Below are 16,164 nucleotides of genomic sequence, written 5' to 3'. Positions count from 1 at the left end.
TTACATGATCCTATGTTATCACCAACAATGCCTTGCATGTCCCAGGAAAGATGTCAATGTACCTAGGACACATGGCAGAAAGTGATCTATCTGATGGATGTACTGTTTGGGTTCAACAGTCCAGTAATATCAGTGTCATGGTCTAGGGAGCATTTTGCCGGCATGGCCTAGGACCGTTGATCATCATACTACAATCCTTGAATGGTGAATACAAAAGGGACCTGCTAGCTGACCATCTGCACCCATATCTTCAGGAAATCTTCCCCGACCACAGTGCCATCTTTCAAAAAAATCAATGCTTTGGATCACTAGGAAGTGGTTGGAGGAGCATGACAATGAATTCTCCACATTGCCTTGGCCCCCAAACCCACCAAACTGTAACCCCATTGAATATGTTTGGGATATGCTGAAAAGGGCTGTGAGATCTGCTTCCACTTATCCACAAAATGTGCACAAACTAACACAGTTGCTGCAGTGGGCATGGGTCAAGATTAGTATGGATGATGTTTGTACCTTGTAAAATCTGACTCCTATTGTCCAAAAGCCGTCATTGCCCAAAAAAGGTGGACCAACCCACTACTGAGTTGGTGTTCCTAAATCAGTGATTGTTTAATGTATAGGAGACTTTTAAGAGCAGGCTCTTTGACCTGTATAGAGGCCATTGTGCAGGGAGAAGGAGGAGGTGAGCTGTGACATTACCTATTGTGAATGGATGGTCCTGTGTATCCATATATACATGTCACCTTTCATTGTAATTCTGCCTGTGATCATAATGAGATAACCATTTAAAGGTTTTCTCTACAGAACAGGAAGTGCAAGACTTTTCTTAGGCTGAGGCCAAGCATATTTTTAGTTCATATATTATTAAGCATGGGGGTCATAGAATCATAGAGTTGGAAGGAACCTCCAGGGTCATCGGGTCCAACCCCCTGCTCAAGGCAGGATTCACTAAATTATCCCAGACAGATGTCTGTCTCTATATAAAGACTTCCATTGAAGGAGAACTCACCACCTCCCGTGGCAACATGTTCCACTCATTGATCACCCTCACTGTCAGAAAGGTTTTTCTAATATCTAATTTGTGTTTCCTCCCTTTTAGTTTCAGCCCATTGTTTCTAGTCTTTCCTTGTGCAAATAGGAATAGGGCTCATCCCTCTGCACTGTTGCAGCATCTGAGGAGCGGGCCCACAGCCGAGAAGATAGCAGGGTAGATTGAGGCCTTGTCACGGGGCTCTACCATCTCCTCCTCTAGGGGTACCATAGGACCCAACCAAGTTACTGCTGGGGGAGTTTCATGGGGAAACATAGTTTGCGGTGTACCTCAAGTCCTTGTCACTCGTGACGCCACTGTTCCGTCCTCTGTGGTGAATCCAGAAGTTGGAAACTTTGCATCAGAACAAACTCTACTTATTTTTCATCATGTACTTGCAACACTTACCTTTTTTTTAAAAATTTCCATCTAAGGTAGCAGGTAGAAGTTGGAACAGTAAGAGCAATGCAAAGCCTAAAATCCTACCCCTAGTATTACTGTACATATGTGTTATAGCAATGCTGTTGTCTCATGTAGCAGAGTGGCCCCCAGGCATCAGGGTCTGAATATGATAGCAACTTTTCCACCCCATATAGTTACACTCCTAAGCGGAAATACGAGGACCCCAGATGAGACATATATGTAGTGGGAATGAAAATTATTGATTCACTAAGCAACATTATATTGCTGTAGAAGATAAATTATGCTGATTTGTTCAATTTCCTCTAAGAAGGTCTGACGTGAGCAGCAAAGATTTCTTTAACCCCTTGAGTGGCACGCCCAGAAGTTTTCCGGGACGAGCTCCACTGCTCATAGCGATATAGCCCGGAAGATTTCCGGGCTATGTATCACTATGGGAGCTGCAGAGCACAATGCCACAAGCTGTGGCTGTGTGCTCTGCCTGCACAGACCCACAGAGAACAAAGCAGGACAATGAGAAGCAGGAAGATATTGACGATATGCCGGCAATCTCCTGTTTTGTTTACAGGTTACTATAGAGACCATCGGTTTGTCAGAAGCAAGCCGATGGTCTCTGTGGCAGGGAGAGCTTGGTTCTTGGCTGTGAGAGGACAGCTAGGTACCAGCTCTTACAGCAGAGATCAGAGAAAACCTCCGATCTCTGCTGTGTTAACCCTTTACATGCTGCAGTCTATGTGACTGCAGCATGTAAAGGGCTGTCACCATGGGCCCCTCCCCCCCAGAATGTAATCAGGGAGTCCTGATGGGTCTCTGTGGAAGTCCCCTAAAGGGACAAAAATAAAAATAAAGTAAAAAAAAAGAAGTAAAAAATTATTTTAAAAAATTAAATAAATAAAATTAAAAACACTTGTCTCCCCTTACTTTGTGAACAATTAAAAATAAAATTACACATGTGGTATCCCTGCGTTGTAATGACCCAGAGACGGAAGTTAGTACATTATTTAACCCCTTAATGACATGGTCCCTTTTTTTCTTCTTTCCCCATTTCTTTTTTTCCTCCCCCCGTTTAAAAAATCATAACTCCTTTATTTATCCATCGACGTCGCTGTATGAGGGCTTGTTTTTTGCGGAATGAGTTATATTTTTCAATGGTATTATTTAAAGTACCATATAATGTACTGAAAAACTTTTACAAAAATCTAAGTGGAGTAAAATGAAAGAAAAATGACATTCCACCATCCTTCAGTGCGTTTTGTTTCTACGGTACACAAACTGCAACAAAAATGACCTGATAACTTTATTCTATGGGTCAGTACGATTACTATGATACCAAATGTGTATCCTTTTTTTTACTATAGCACTTGTATTTTTTTTCAAAGACATTTAATTTTTTTAAATTATTTTCTGCTGCATCTTCTGCGCGCAATAACTTTTTTCCATCGACGTACTTGATCAAGGGCTCATTTTTTGCGGGACATCCTGCAGTTAACGTTGGTACCATTTTGGAATACATACGACTTTTTGATTGCTTTTCATTGCATTTTTTCTGGGAGACAGGGTGACTGAAAAAGTGCATTTCTGGCGTTCTTTATTTTTTTTTCGGACTACGTTCACCGTGGGGGGTAAATAATGCACTATTTTGATAGATCAGACATTTACGGACGCGGCGATACCAAATATGTATTTTTCTTTTATGATTTAGATTTTTTTATTATAGATATGGAAAAAGGAGGGCGATTTAACTTGTATTACTTTTTTTCCCCAATCTCCCTACAAATTTTTTCACAAAAGTTATGCAATACATTATATATACCCAAAAATGATGCCATCAAAAAGTACAACTTCTCCAGCAAAAAACAAGCGCTCACATGGCCGTGTCAATGGAAAAATGAAAAAGTTATGGCTCTTGGAACGCGACTGCAAAATTAGTTGAAATGAAATGATTGGCCCATTTAAAAAACCTGCCCTGATGGGCACAATAGAGGAGTAGGAAACCCACTACTCAAGGGGTTAAATGCATTATCCATTGGGTTTTCCCCTGTGTATTGGGCTTCTGTATATGTACACAAGGAAATCAGATAGAAACTCCGACAACTAAGTGGGACCGAAACCCCCTGGTACTCGCGGAACAGTGTTTATGTACAATACGGACTCTCAAGTTCCAAGAGCTACAACTTTTTAATTTTTTCACAGACTTTGCTGTATGGTAAAGGTAAAGCCTCCTGTTGCAAGGACCAAGTTATGACTGACTCCTAGAGTGTCACATTGGGACGTTTTCTTGGCAGACTATTTCTGCAGTGGGGTTTGTCATTGCCTTCTCCAGTCATCTTTACCCCCCCCCCCCCCCTCCCACCTGGCAAGCTGGATACTCATTTTACCAACCTCGGAAGGATGGAAGGCTGAGTCAACCTTAAACTACCTGAACCAAGTGGGGATTAAACCTGCAACCTTCAGGTCGTGAGCAAGAGCTTAGGACTGCGTTTTTGCTGCCTTAACACTCTGTGCGACACGAGGCCCTTGAGGGCTTGTTTTCTGCATGACAGGTTGTATTTTTGACAGCGCAATTAATTGTACCATAGAATGTATTGAAAGTGAAAAAAAAGTGAAGTGAAATGTAAAAAACACAATTGTGCCAAATTTGGGGAGGAAATTACAGAATTCATTGTGCGATAAAAAAAAAATGACATATTCACTTTATTATGTGGTTCAGTACAATTACGGCAATATCAAATTGACATCGTTTTTAATATTTTCTGTTTTTTAAAAACTAAAAAGTATTAGTCTAAAGAAAACATTGTTTTGTTGCCGCATTCTGCCCCATTATCTTTTTTCATTTTCCTGCCAATGGCACAGTATGAGGGCTTATCTTTTAAGAGCCAAACTGCAGTTTTTATTGGAACTATTTTCAGGTATATACAACTTCTTGATTGCTTTTATTCAATTTATGGACGGAAACTAAAGGGGCTGACTAAAAAAAACAACACAATTATAATTATGCTTATAATGCAGGATAAATAATATGATACTTTAATGGGCAGGACTTTTATGGATGTGGCAATACCCTTTTTTTTTTGCTTTATTTTTTATGTTAAAAGGGTTTTTTTAATTTTTCAAAATGCAGCATTTAAAATTTTTTGGAAATTTGCTTTTTTAGAACTTGCAATTATTTGATTGCTTGTACAATACATCATTGTGCTCACGAGATGAACCTATTTAGCCCTGCTAGAGCCACAGGCAGGGCTTAAAAGGGTGAAATCCATGGCAGGCCTGGGAACCTTCACTAAGTTTTACTAAGCCCTGGGCTGCCATGGCTACGCATCAGCACCCCATGATCACATCACGGGGTGGGGAAGGGGGTAGGATGTAGTTTTGAGAAGGTTGCCCTTGCTTAGAAAATGTAGTCAGCTTTGACCACGATCTGTTACTCCCTGTAACTCTTCAAAAATCTCCTAAGTCCCCAAAAAATCTACGTAGTGTAAAACAGTAAATAGTAGAAAAGGGCAAAAGGTAGGAGGAGGATGCAGCTTCAGTTTCTCTTTCTATGAGACGGCATAACAAGCAACTCCATTCTAGTTATTGCATTAGTAAATTGTCCAAAATGGAATAGCTCCATTCTGGACACAACCCTGCATGCTGTGAGAGGGGGAGAGGGAGCAGGTTTGAAAAGACACATTCACAGTAGATTATAGGGATTTTATTCATTTATAGTGGTTTCTGCTTCATTGACTTTTTGGCAGTCACTCGACCCACTAGTGGGGTCGAATAGTAAATCACAACTTGTAGACCTGAGGATGGGCAGAACTATCTTGTTAGACCATAACCAGGGTAGAGAGAGAGAGGTCATTCAGAGTATTGAACATCTACAGTAACCAGGTAATGACCTCTATGAATTAGCTTGAGACCTTCAAAAACATTATGCGTGATGAACATTATGACATTGCTCTATTCAATCTCCTCACTGTGGGGGGAATACGGTGAGCCTGCGATGAAGAGGAAGAAGGGCAGGGCATGGGACCCCAGTTCTCAGGATCGTTGGGGTTCTCTGTGTTGAGACTCACACAAATCAGACTTTTATTACCTACCTTATGGATAGTTGATAAATGTCTACCTTGGTACAACCCTTTTAAGTCTTGCTACATGGTGACAAGTCCATGACCACACAAGGGTCTGTTCATTAATTCATTCAGTGCAATCTTTCTTAGTCAACACTAGTGTTACTCGTTTTGATCATCTGGGCGATAAAATTCTCCCTAATTTTAGCAAAATGGAATTGGGCAAGTCCAAAACGATTTTTGGCAAAAATCACAAGAAAATCAAATTTCCCAAAATGCCTGCTGCAGAGGTCAGCGTGCAGGCAATTAACAGCCAGGGTACCTTGATGATGTCACTAAATGTGTCCTCCATCTTGCATATGGGCAGCAGTTTCCTTGGACACCTGCATCACATGACTTAGCCATATATAACATAAGCACAGTGTAACCAGCGGCAATTTTACAAGTTGATCACAGGACAGAGAAGCTACATCATGTTTATTTGCCTATATAACATGTGGTTTGTTGTTAGGGCCAGATATTGTACAGAGCATAGATTGCTGCTGGTGTGAAAGCTTGTATACTAGGATTATATTGGGGGGATCAGAGAAAGAAGCTGCATCACATTTATATGCCTTTATATACCATGATCTGTTGTTAGGGACAGATATTCTACACAGGATATATTACTTCTGGCGGTGCAAGCCTGTATACCAGCAGAGAACTTAAACAAGGTACTATTGGAGGGAGCAGAGAAAGAAGCTGCATCACGTTTATATGCTGTAGACATGCAAAGGGTGAAGTTGTGGATGGAGTATACCTCCCTCCCAGGCTTTTAGTCTGGACAAGGGGGCGCTCCAGTCCACAGCTTCACCCTAGTTCTCTGGAAGCGCAGCTGTAGGCCCTGACCTCATTACTGGAACATAAAGGACTGCAGCTCCAGGAAGTCAGGGCCTGACAGCCTGAGGAGAGAAACCTCTGTACCCTGGGTATGGTGACTGCCTTTATGCTAGTGTGGACTGGAGCACCCTGCGTGGTGTTTACACTATGGTGAAGGACACTGTTTGTTGCTTGCTGTGCTGGAAAATAAAAGTTTGCCGTGATTTCATTGTTTGGTTTGGAGTCCAGTGTGCCACTGCTGCCCCTCCCCTGGAGGACTGTTAGAATGCGGATAGGAAACATTGTCTGTACATTGGGGGAGGGTATATGTTTGCTGCTGTCAACATATATAGTAGTAAAGCAGACAGACAAACTATACTTTGGCATGGGGAATACTGTAGTATGGCCAGTGTTTGTGGCCTCAGACATTGTTCAAAGTCACCAGTCCGGCAACTAAAAATTATTTGCAGACCTTACGCAGCTAGCAGTGGGGTTTGGGGAATTCTGTTACACTGCACCAAACCGGGACAGTGCACAAATATAAAAGCTGTACTGTGTGGCCTACAGTTCTCACATATGATGCCTCCCAGGGATTGCCGTTTATTTATTTGGCGGTGGTGTTTTGTGTTGATATAAAAACAAGAAGAAAAAGCAATCAGGGAAACAGCAATTTCACACAGTGTGTGTCATCAGCCTTAGATGTCATTCAAAGTTGCCAGTCTGGCCACTATAAATTATTTGCAGGCGTTACACAGCTAGCAGTGCGGTGAGGGGAATTCAATTATGCTGCGCCAAACAGGGACAGCTCACAAAGATACCAGCTATACTGTGTAGCCTTCTTTTTTCACATATTGTGCTTCTTAGGGACTGCACCCCTATGGCAGATTCCACTGATTAGTTAGCATGTTGGCAGTTTTTACTCAGATATGACTGAACATAGATTTATATCAAAGACGGCACTGTGCCTTCAAGGTGCTGTTGCTGCTGCTCTCCTTCTCCTGCTTCCGTCATGTTTCCTTCCCCTCGTTCTCCCAAAATGAAAATTTTCTAAAGCACATAAACATCTGTACTTCTACAGCTTTTCCTTGGAGAAGGTCCGTGCTTGGCTGTTCTGTATACCTGATGGATATTGTCCTTTGCAAACTTTATGACATTGCTTTTAAAACCAGCAACACTCCTGCTCTCTCACTTGGTGGAATTGTTAGTAACTTCACTGCTTTTCCTTGGAGGAGGAGGAAGAATAGAAGGCCAATGCTCTAGCATTGTGTTCACGTTGCAAAATTTGTCCTTGCAAAATTTATGACATTGCTTTTAACATATGCCCCATACCAGCTGTCTTCCTTGGCGCACTTTTTAATCTAGGAGACCCTATCCAGGCCTACTTTGTTTTCATTGACACACCTGTGGTACAATTGATCCCCTGTACACTCTTTTTACCAATTTTTAGGAGGAGCACAGTGTACCCCAGATGTGTAGCTGTCTTCCTATGCAATGGGGGTGGGGGGGGAGGGGCTGTGGTTACACTGGGAACCTTCTGGAGGGCTAAATGGTGAAAATGATTTTTTTTTCCCATTGACTTTAATGGAAGTCGTAATTGGCTGTCCCAATTCACGGTGATTTTCGTGAAATCAGCCCAATATCGACATAAACTGATTATTCCACACAGTTGGACATTCATGCTCTTCTGGAAATCTGTGTCACTCAGGGGCATTTGTTCCTCACGAGGAGGCAAGTACTATAAATGATGTACGATAATTGAGAATCCTACCATATAACAGGGAGTAGACCCTGCTGACAAATCAGAGTAGCAGGCTGCACAGAGTGATGGGATTTTGGTGCACCTCTTGCATGGTTTGTCAGTATTAACAGAGCTCCCTCTCTGCCTAAAAACTGGAATTCCTACTGCTGAGTTTTTTATGAGGTTTTATGATATCTTGTCACCCCTATGGAAGGCTGGGGAAAGGTATTGATATGTACCATCAGCCGCATTACTGTCCCAATGACCAATTGGGTTCATGACCAACTGATTCTGTTCTGGTGAAGTGAGGACCACCTGAAGGGTCATTGTTATAGTCACACATTGGAGATAATACACCAGTGATTTTGTAGGCTGCTTTGCGCAGAAGACCCGCGGCTGACGTCTAAGCCTTCCAGTCATGTCTCCTATATCGATAACTTCTTTACCGCATCTTGTATTCTGTACATCAAGCTGTAGAAAGGACCCCCGAGAGTCATACGTTGAATTGAATTCATTGTTTCGATAGATGAAAGTGTTATTGAGCGTGGGGTAAATCTCACGGGACAAATGACGCTGGAACAACACGAAATTCATTCTGAAACACTCAATTTGCCAATAACTATGTTACTGTCACTGCTCTCCTAAGAGCAGACAAGGAACAGCCTCGAAGTTTATCCATTATGGGGGCCATCTTGTTATCATCTAGATATGTCTATGACAGAGGCCTCACGTCGCCCATGTGCTTTTGGGAAGATTATATGCAATGAGATAAAAAAAAATAAGGAAAAAATAAAATTACTCATAAAATTGGGCCAAATGTATCATTCTACAAAATTGAATTTCACGAAACAGAAAAATCCATTATATACTGTAATGTCCCTTTAATTCAGTGTCAATGGGACCTGATAGTGGTTAGATTATAAAATATTCTGGACGACTGGATGGTCATAGAAGAGTACGTGAGACTCATTTGTAAGGCCGGTTTCACAAGTTTTCCTTGGACCAGTTGCATTGTCAATCTGCATTAAGGTGCGTCCACACATTGCGGAAACGCTACATAAAAACCGCCACGGACCTTCTTACTGCTAAAGCGAATCCAGTTCACACGTAGAGGGAAAAAAACACTGCAGCTTTCCTGCTGTAACTCTAATCTGCGGTTTTGCTGTGGATCCGCTGTGGAAATTCCGCAACAAATCCACAGCATTTCCGCAACACCCTTAGATGGAAAAAAAAATCCAGCAATCTGTGAAACTTCCAACAAGACCTGGTCATCGGTGCTAGACTAGCCATGGCTGCCAATCTTGCGAGGTTTCCTCATGCAGCAGTATGTCTACCACGAACGGCGTGATCGATGAGAAATATCCAGAGATAAAGGACCATGTGGATGCAAATAACTCATTAACGAAAGGGGTCAGAGGAGGATGTTGAAAATCGTTCTGATATACAGGCTCTGCACAGTCAGGCAAACTGCAGCCAAATACAACGCTGATGCTCCAACTAATGTGTCGGAACGCACAACTCGTCATTACTTAGCGTGGATGGACCATACCAGCAGATGACCAGTTCCAGCACCATTACTGTATAAGGGAATTGGAGCACATTAAAGTTGTAATAACGCAGTAGTGACAAATGGCTGCAGTTTGTAGCAGCAATAAATATTTTTTTCTGAAGTTTTGTTGTTGTTGTTAGCTGTTTAGCCGTTCACGACCCTCGGCGACCGTAAAGGCTCCCTCCCTCCATGTTTTTTGGTTTTGCACTGCTTCTTTCAGTTGTGTGATATCCATGCCAGTATTAGCTCTGACAGTATCAGCCGCCGTGTTGTTTGGCGCCGGGTCTTCTATTACCACTGATTTATCCAGGCATTATAGATGTTTCTAGCAGCTCTGCTCACATTACATGGCCACAGTCTGTGAGTCTGAGCCCGGCCATCTTGCCCTCCAGTGATATATCAGGTCTTATACATTTCAGGACCTCTCTGTTTGTTCCTCTCGCCGTCCAGGACATACGCAGCAGCTTTCACCAGCACCACAGCTCCAACGCATCAATCCTCCTCCTATCGGCTTCCCTCGTAGTCCAGCTTTCACATCCATACATGGCTATGGAGAACACGATGGGTTACACTCTCCAGTGCTTAGTTGCTATACCGATATCCCTGCTTTTCCAGATTTTGTCCATGTTTAGCATCGTGCTTCGCCCCAAGGCTATCCTATGTTTTATCTCTGGCATAGATTCTCCAGCCCGGTCAATTTTTGAGCCAAGGAAGATGAAGTCTCGCACGCATTCTATGGCCTCATTGTCGATTTTGATCTGAATTTGGCCATTTTTTGCAGTTGTCATAATTTTGGTTTTTGTTAAATTCAGGTAGAGGCCCATTTTTTCACTTTCAGTTTTAATCTTCCATATCAGCAGCTTCAGTCCGGCTCCTGTCTCTGCAAGCAGAGTTGTGTCATCCGCATAATGGAGATTGTTGATGTTTCTTCCACCTATTCTCACCCTGGTTTCCAATTTGTCCAGGTCCATTCTGAAATGTAAATAATATTAAACATGTACTCAATAGCAAGGTCTGCATACGTAAATGTTGCATCATTACATTACATATCAGTAGCATCTTCTTAAAGTGACAGCAGCTAAGCATTCACTGGAAACCAAAATGTTATTTACAATGTACGGCATAACACGCTGGTCTGTACATCACTTCTCAGTTTCTGCTAAGTGTCAGCAGCAAGGCACGTGTCAGCTCAGGCCTTCCCCAAATTTGTCCAATCTGGCTGGAATTTAGCAACTCCCTTCCCAGTAGTTCTGATCCATATACATGGAGGTCTACAATTTCAGGTAATCTCACTCACACTGGCAGCTGCTGGGATTCCGCATCCAGCCTCCTTCTGCCTATGTTGTGTGTTAGCTGCAAACATTGAACACATGCCACACATACAACATACAGGGGCTAATACATCCCTGACTGCATTTCAGCACAGAATAAATTCACAGAAGCCTTCACTCCAATACGAACTTCTTGCAACTTACTTCAGTTTAATCATTTGTAGTGGCCCAGCGGGTCCCACAGAACACCCACACCAACACTTGTCCTGTCTAACCTGTCTATGTGCCGTCCATAGACGTAGGAGGTGCCATCTGTAGGAGAGACCCTGTTTTTCCCCTTCTCTACACTAAGCCTAGAGCTTAGCTATGATGTCAGCTGGTGTCCTATTGGCTGATAGCTTCAATCTCACTGGTGCAGAGTCCAAGGGCGGGAAAGCCACAACACAAGTCCCTATGCAAGAGTGGGAGGAGTCCAGAAAGTGCAGAAAAGAAACAGAGGAGATAAAAGGAGGAGTCAGTGAGCAGTTAGGTAGACTCAGCCAGGTGTGAGAGAGGAGAGGTTGTAGTCCAGTCGTGTCGGAGAGGAGGAGGTACTCATGCAGAAGAAAGTCAGCAGTAGCAGCACATTCTTCCCAAGGTTGAGTGAGGTGTGATTCCACTCCCTTGGCATCTTACTGCAGAGAAAAGAAGAGCCTTTCTGAGGTCGTTCTTCTACTAACAGTGAGTCAGAACTACCTGGTGAACTTAAAGCCAGGATTAGTCTTACAGTCACTTTTCACTCTGCTTCATCTACACTTCACTAAACTTTGATCATCCCTTCAGTTAAAACAACTAGTGGGGAAATTGTCTTTCAAATCGGTTCAGAGAAAAGGAAAGGAGAGAGTGCTGAAGTCAGTTCTTAATTTAGTCAATATTACTGTATTCTTCATCGTGTTCAAATCACTGCTTACTGCTGCATCTGCTTGTATCATTCCAAAGTACCGTTGTGTATACAAGAAAAGAGAAAAAGAATTCTCAGCGCTCAAATAAAGGGTACCAGTATGTAATTATGAGAAATGGATGAAATTTTTAAACTTACTTCACGGAGGCGTCCGTGCCCAGACGCCTCCGATCCCAGCAGGCATAGAACAAAGTTCTGCAGTCTAGGAAATCGATTCCACGTGTTTATTGGAAGTATAAGTAGACGCGTTTCGGCCAGTTAATACATCAGTTGATGAAGGCCTGATGTATTAACTGGCCGAAACGCGTCTACTTATACTTCCAATAAACACGTGGAATCGATTTCCTAGACTGCAGAACTTTGTTCTATGCCTGCTGGGATCGGAGGCGTCTGGGCACGGACGCCTCCGTGAAGTAAGTTTAAAAATTTCATCCATTTCTCATAATTACATACTGGTACCCTTTATTTGAGCGCTGAGAATTCTTTTTCTCTTTTCTTGTATATACACTACCGTTCAAAAGTTTGGGGTCACCCAAACAATTTTGTGTTTTCCATGAAAAGTCACACTTATTCACCACCATGCGTTGTGAAATGAATAGAAAATAGAGTCAAGACATTGACAAGGTTAGAAATAATGATTTGTATTTGAAATAACATTGTTTTTACATCAAACTTTGCTTTCGTCAAAGAATCCTCCTTTTGCAGCAATTCCAGCATTGCACACCTTTGACATTCTAGCTGTTAATTTGTTGAGGTAAGCTTGAGAAATTGCACCCCACGCTTCTAGAAGCATCTCCCACAAGTTGGATTGGTTGGATGGGCACTTCTGGCGTACCATACGGTCAAGCTGCTCCCACAACAGCTCAATGGGGTTCAGATCTGGTGACTGCGCTGGCCACTCCATTACCGATAGAATACCAGCTGCCTGTTTCTGCTGTAAATAGTTCTTGCACAATTTGGAGGTGTGTTTAGGGTCATTGTCCTGTTGTAGGATGAAATTGGTTCCAATCAAGCGCTGTCCACTGGGTATGGCATGGCGTTGAAAAATGGAGTGATAGCCTTCCTTATTCAGAATCCCTTTTACCCTGTACAAATCTCCCACCTTACCAGCACCAAAGCAACCCCAGACCATCACATTACCTCCACCATGCTTAACAGATGGCGTCAGGCATTCTTCCAGCATCTTTTCATTTGTTCTGCGTCTCACAAACGTTCTTCTTTGTGATCCAAACACCTCAAACTTGGATTCATCCGTCCACAACACTTTTTTCCAGTCTTCCTCTGTCCAATGTCTGTGTTCTTTTGCCCATCTTAATCTTTTTCTTTTATTGGCCAGTCTCAGATATGGCTTTTTCTTTGCCACTCTGCCCTGAAGCCCAAAATCCCGCAGCCGCCTCTTCACTGTAGATGTTGACACTGGTGTTTTGCGGGTACTATTTAATGAAGATGCCAGTTGGGTACCTGTGAGGCGTCTGTTTCTCAAACTAGAGACTCTAATGTGCTTATCTTCTTGCTTAGTTGTGCAACGCGGCCTCCCACTTCTTTTTCTACTCTGGTTAGAGCCTGTTTGTGCTGTCCTCTGAAGGGAGTAGTACACACCGTTGTAGGAAATCTTCAATTTCTTAGCAATTTCTCGCATGGAATAGCCTTCATTTCTAAGAACAAGAATAGACTGTCGAGTTTCAGATGAAAGTTCTCTTTTTCTGGCCATTTTGAGCGTTTAATTGACCCCACAAATGTGATGCTCCAGAAACTCAATCTGCTCACAGGAAGGTCAGTTTTGTAGCTTCTGTAACGAGCTAGACTGTTTTCAGATGTGTGAACATGATTGCACAAGGGTTTTCTAATCATCAATTAGCCTTCTGAGCCAATGAGCAAACACATTGTACCATTAGAACACTGGAGTGATAGTTGCTGGAAATGGGCCTCTATTCACCTTTGTAGATATTGCACAAAAAACCAGACATTTGCAGCTAGAATAGTCATTTACCACATTAGCAATGTATAGAGTGCATTTGTTTAAAGTTAGGACTAGTTTAAAGTTATCTTCATTGAAAAGTACAGGGCTTTTCCTTCAAAAATAAGGACATTTCAATGTGACACCAAACTTTTGAACGGTAGTGTACATCTTCCCCATCATTTATATGTTTGGGGGTCATCTCAAGTCGCTCTGCAGTTATTCCTTATCTGCATGAATTGGGTACCTACCTCCTGGACTTCAAGATCTACACTTTCAACTACTATTGCATCTTCCTCTAATGCAATACCATCTATGGTCTTTTGAACAGTAAGCGCTCCCTCTTTTATAAACATTGCAAAGTACCGTTGTGGAGATTGTATTTTCTACAAAAATTCAGCTTAGTAAATCTGCGTACTCCCAGATTACTATCACAAGCTACTGGACATGTCTCAGTTATTTCTTCAGCATTCCATCCTGAGGATCCAGTTGGAATACTGGCGTCACGTGTGACAAAGCAGGCCTTCCTGTTTAATATATTAGATAGATACGAGAGAGAGAAAGATATAAGATAGATAGATATGAGAGAGGCAGATAGATAGATAGATAGATAGATAGATAGATAGATAGATAGATAGATAGATATGAGATAGATAGATATGAGATAGATAGATATGAGATAGATAGATATGAGATAGATAGAGAGATAGAGAGATATGAGATAGATAGATAGATATGAGAGAGGCAGATAGATAGATAGATAAATATGAGATAGATAGATATGAGATAGATAGATAATTATGAGAAAGATAGATATGAGATAGATAGATAGATAGATAGATAGATAGATAGATAGATAGATAGATAGAAGAGATAGATAGATAGAAGAGATAGATAGATAGATAGATAGATAGATAGATAGATAGATAGATAGATAGATAGATAGATAGATAGGTAGGTAGGTAGGTAGATAGATAGATAGATAGATAGATAGATAGATAGATAGATAGATAGATAGATAGATAGATAGATAGATAGATAGATAGATAGATAGATAGATAGATACACTATACATACTGAACAGTGCAATTTCTATGGCTTTTATCCTTACTGCCTTTTTTGGGGTCAATGGAGTCATTTTTAGCAGGTATTTTCTATAGAAAAGAAAGCACTTCTGTAAGAAATGCATGGAAAAGATATGTGAGCAATAACTACCACAAATAGACAAACAGATTTGCTTCTGCAGACAAACAGATTTGCGCAGCAAATATACATTCGCAATATGCAGAGAACAGAATCCATTGATGTCAATGAGGTCTTTCACATGGACGATTGTTTTGGGCTCATTTCGGTTGCTCAAAAAAAAAATAGAACCTGCTCTAACTTTTTACATATTTGCGCAGCAAAAGTCCCCATAGAAGTCTATGGGAGGCGCACAACAAATGTGCATTATGCTGTGCAATTCCGTGAAAAACTCCTAGACCTCATTGGCCTAAATAGCCTTTTAAATAAAGGTGAAGGTGTGTAGCATGTACATATGAACATGCATTGTGTGTGCAAAAAAGTACAGTTCTATGCGTAGACACACGCAAATCAACTTCATTCAACCAGCAAACACATTGTGCATACACTGGTCTGAAGAAGCCATAAGGGAAGCCTTAAAGATGTTTATGACATTAGAATAAAATGTCTGCTTTCTTCCAGAAATACCAACACTGGAATATAGCTGAGCTGTCCTACCAGACACGGCCTACAGACAAGAGGGGCGCTGTTTCTGGACAAATGCAAAGCCTTTATTCTAACCTCCTACAAGTACTTGGCTCACAAAGATGGTTTGCAAGTGTTTGTGGTCGTGCAGTCTCTGGAGCAATGGAGTGCAACGAGTGGAGTTCGTCATAAAAGCGATGAATAAGAACTAATTAGTGAATGAATAACATCTGTCTTGAGATTTATTTCCAGCTGATGCTTGTGGAGAAATAGTCTACTGAACACAGAAAGAAGTCCGTCGGAGAATGCCAAGAAATGTAAAGTGTCACTCCACCTAAATGGAGGGGGCAGCTAACAGAGAACAGTAGTCACTTCTGTACTACAACACAGCAGTGAGGGAAACGGAAGTCCCCCTAGTTTGTGCCTAAGAGGAGAACCACTTCCGAATGCGGTATACCAAGACAACCAGTGTTAGCTGACAACAGAGAGCTTTATGCTCTCCTTTCGAGATTGTGCAAAATACACAAACACTACATCAGCATATGGCCTCCTTCACACAGGCGACAGAGTTGCGAGATTTTGACGTGTTGCGACAATGCTACAAATCGCATGTATGTGAAGACCATGCTTTCCTATGGGTTA

The sequence above is a fragment of the Eleutherodactylus coqui genome, chromosome 13, assembly GCF_035609145.1.
Source record: "Eleutherodactylus coqui strain aEleCoq1 chromosome 13, aEleCoq1.hap1, whole genome shotgun sequence".
Lineage (NCBI taxonomy): Eukaryota > Metazoa > Chordata > Amphibia > Anura > Eleutherodactylidae > Eleutherodactylus > Eleutherodactylus coqui.
Note: the sequence above shows the minus strand (reverse complement) of the source record.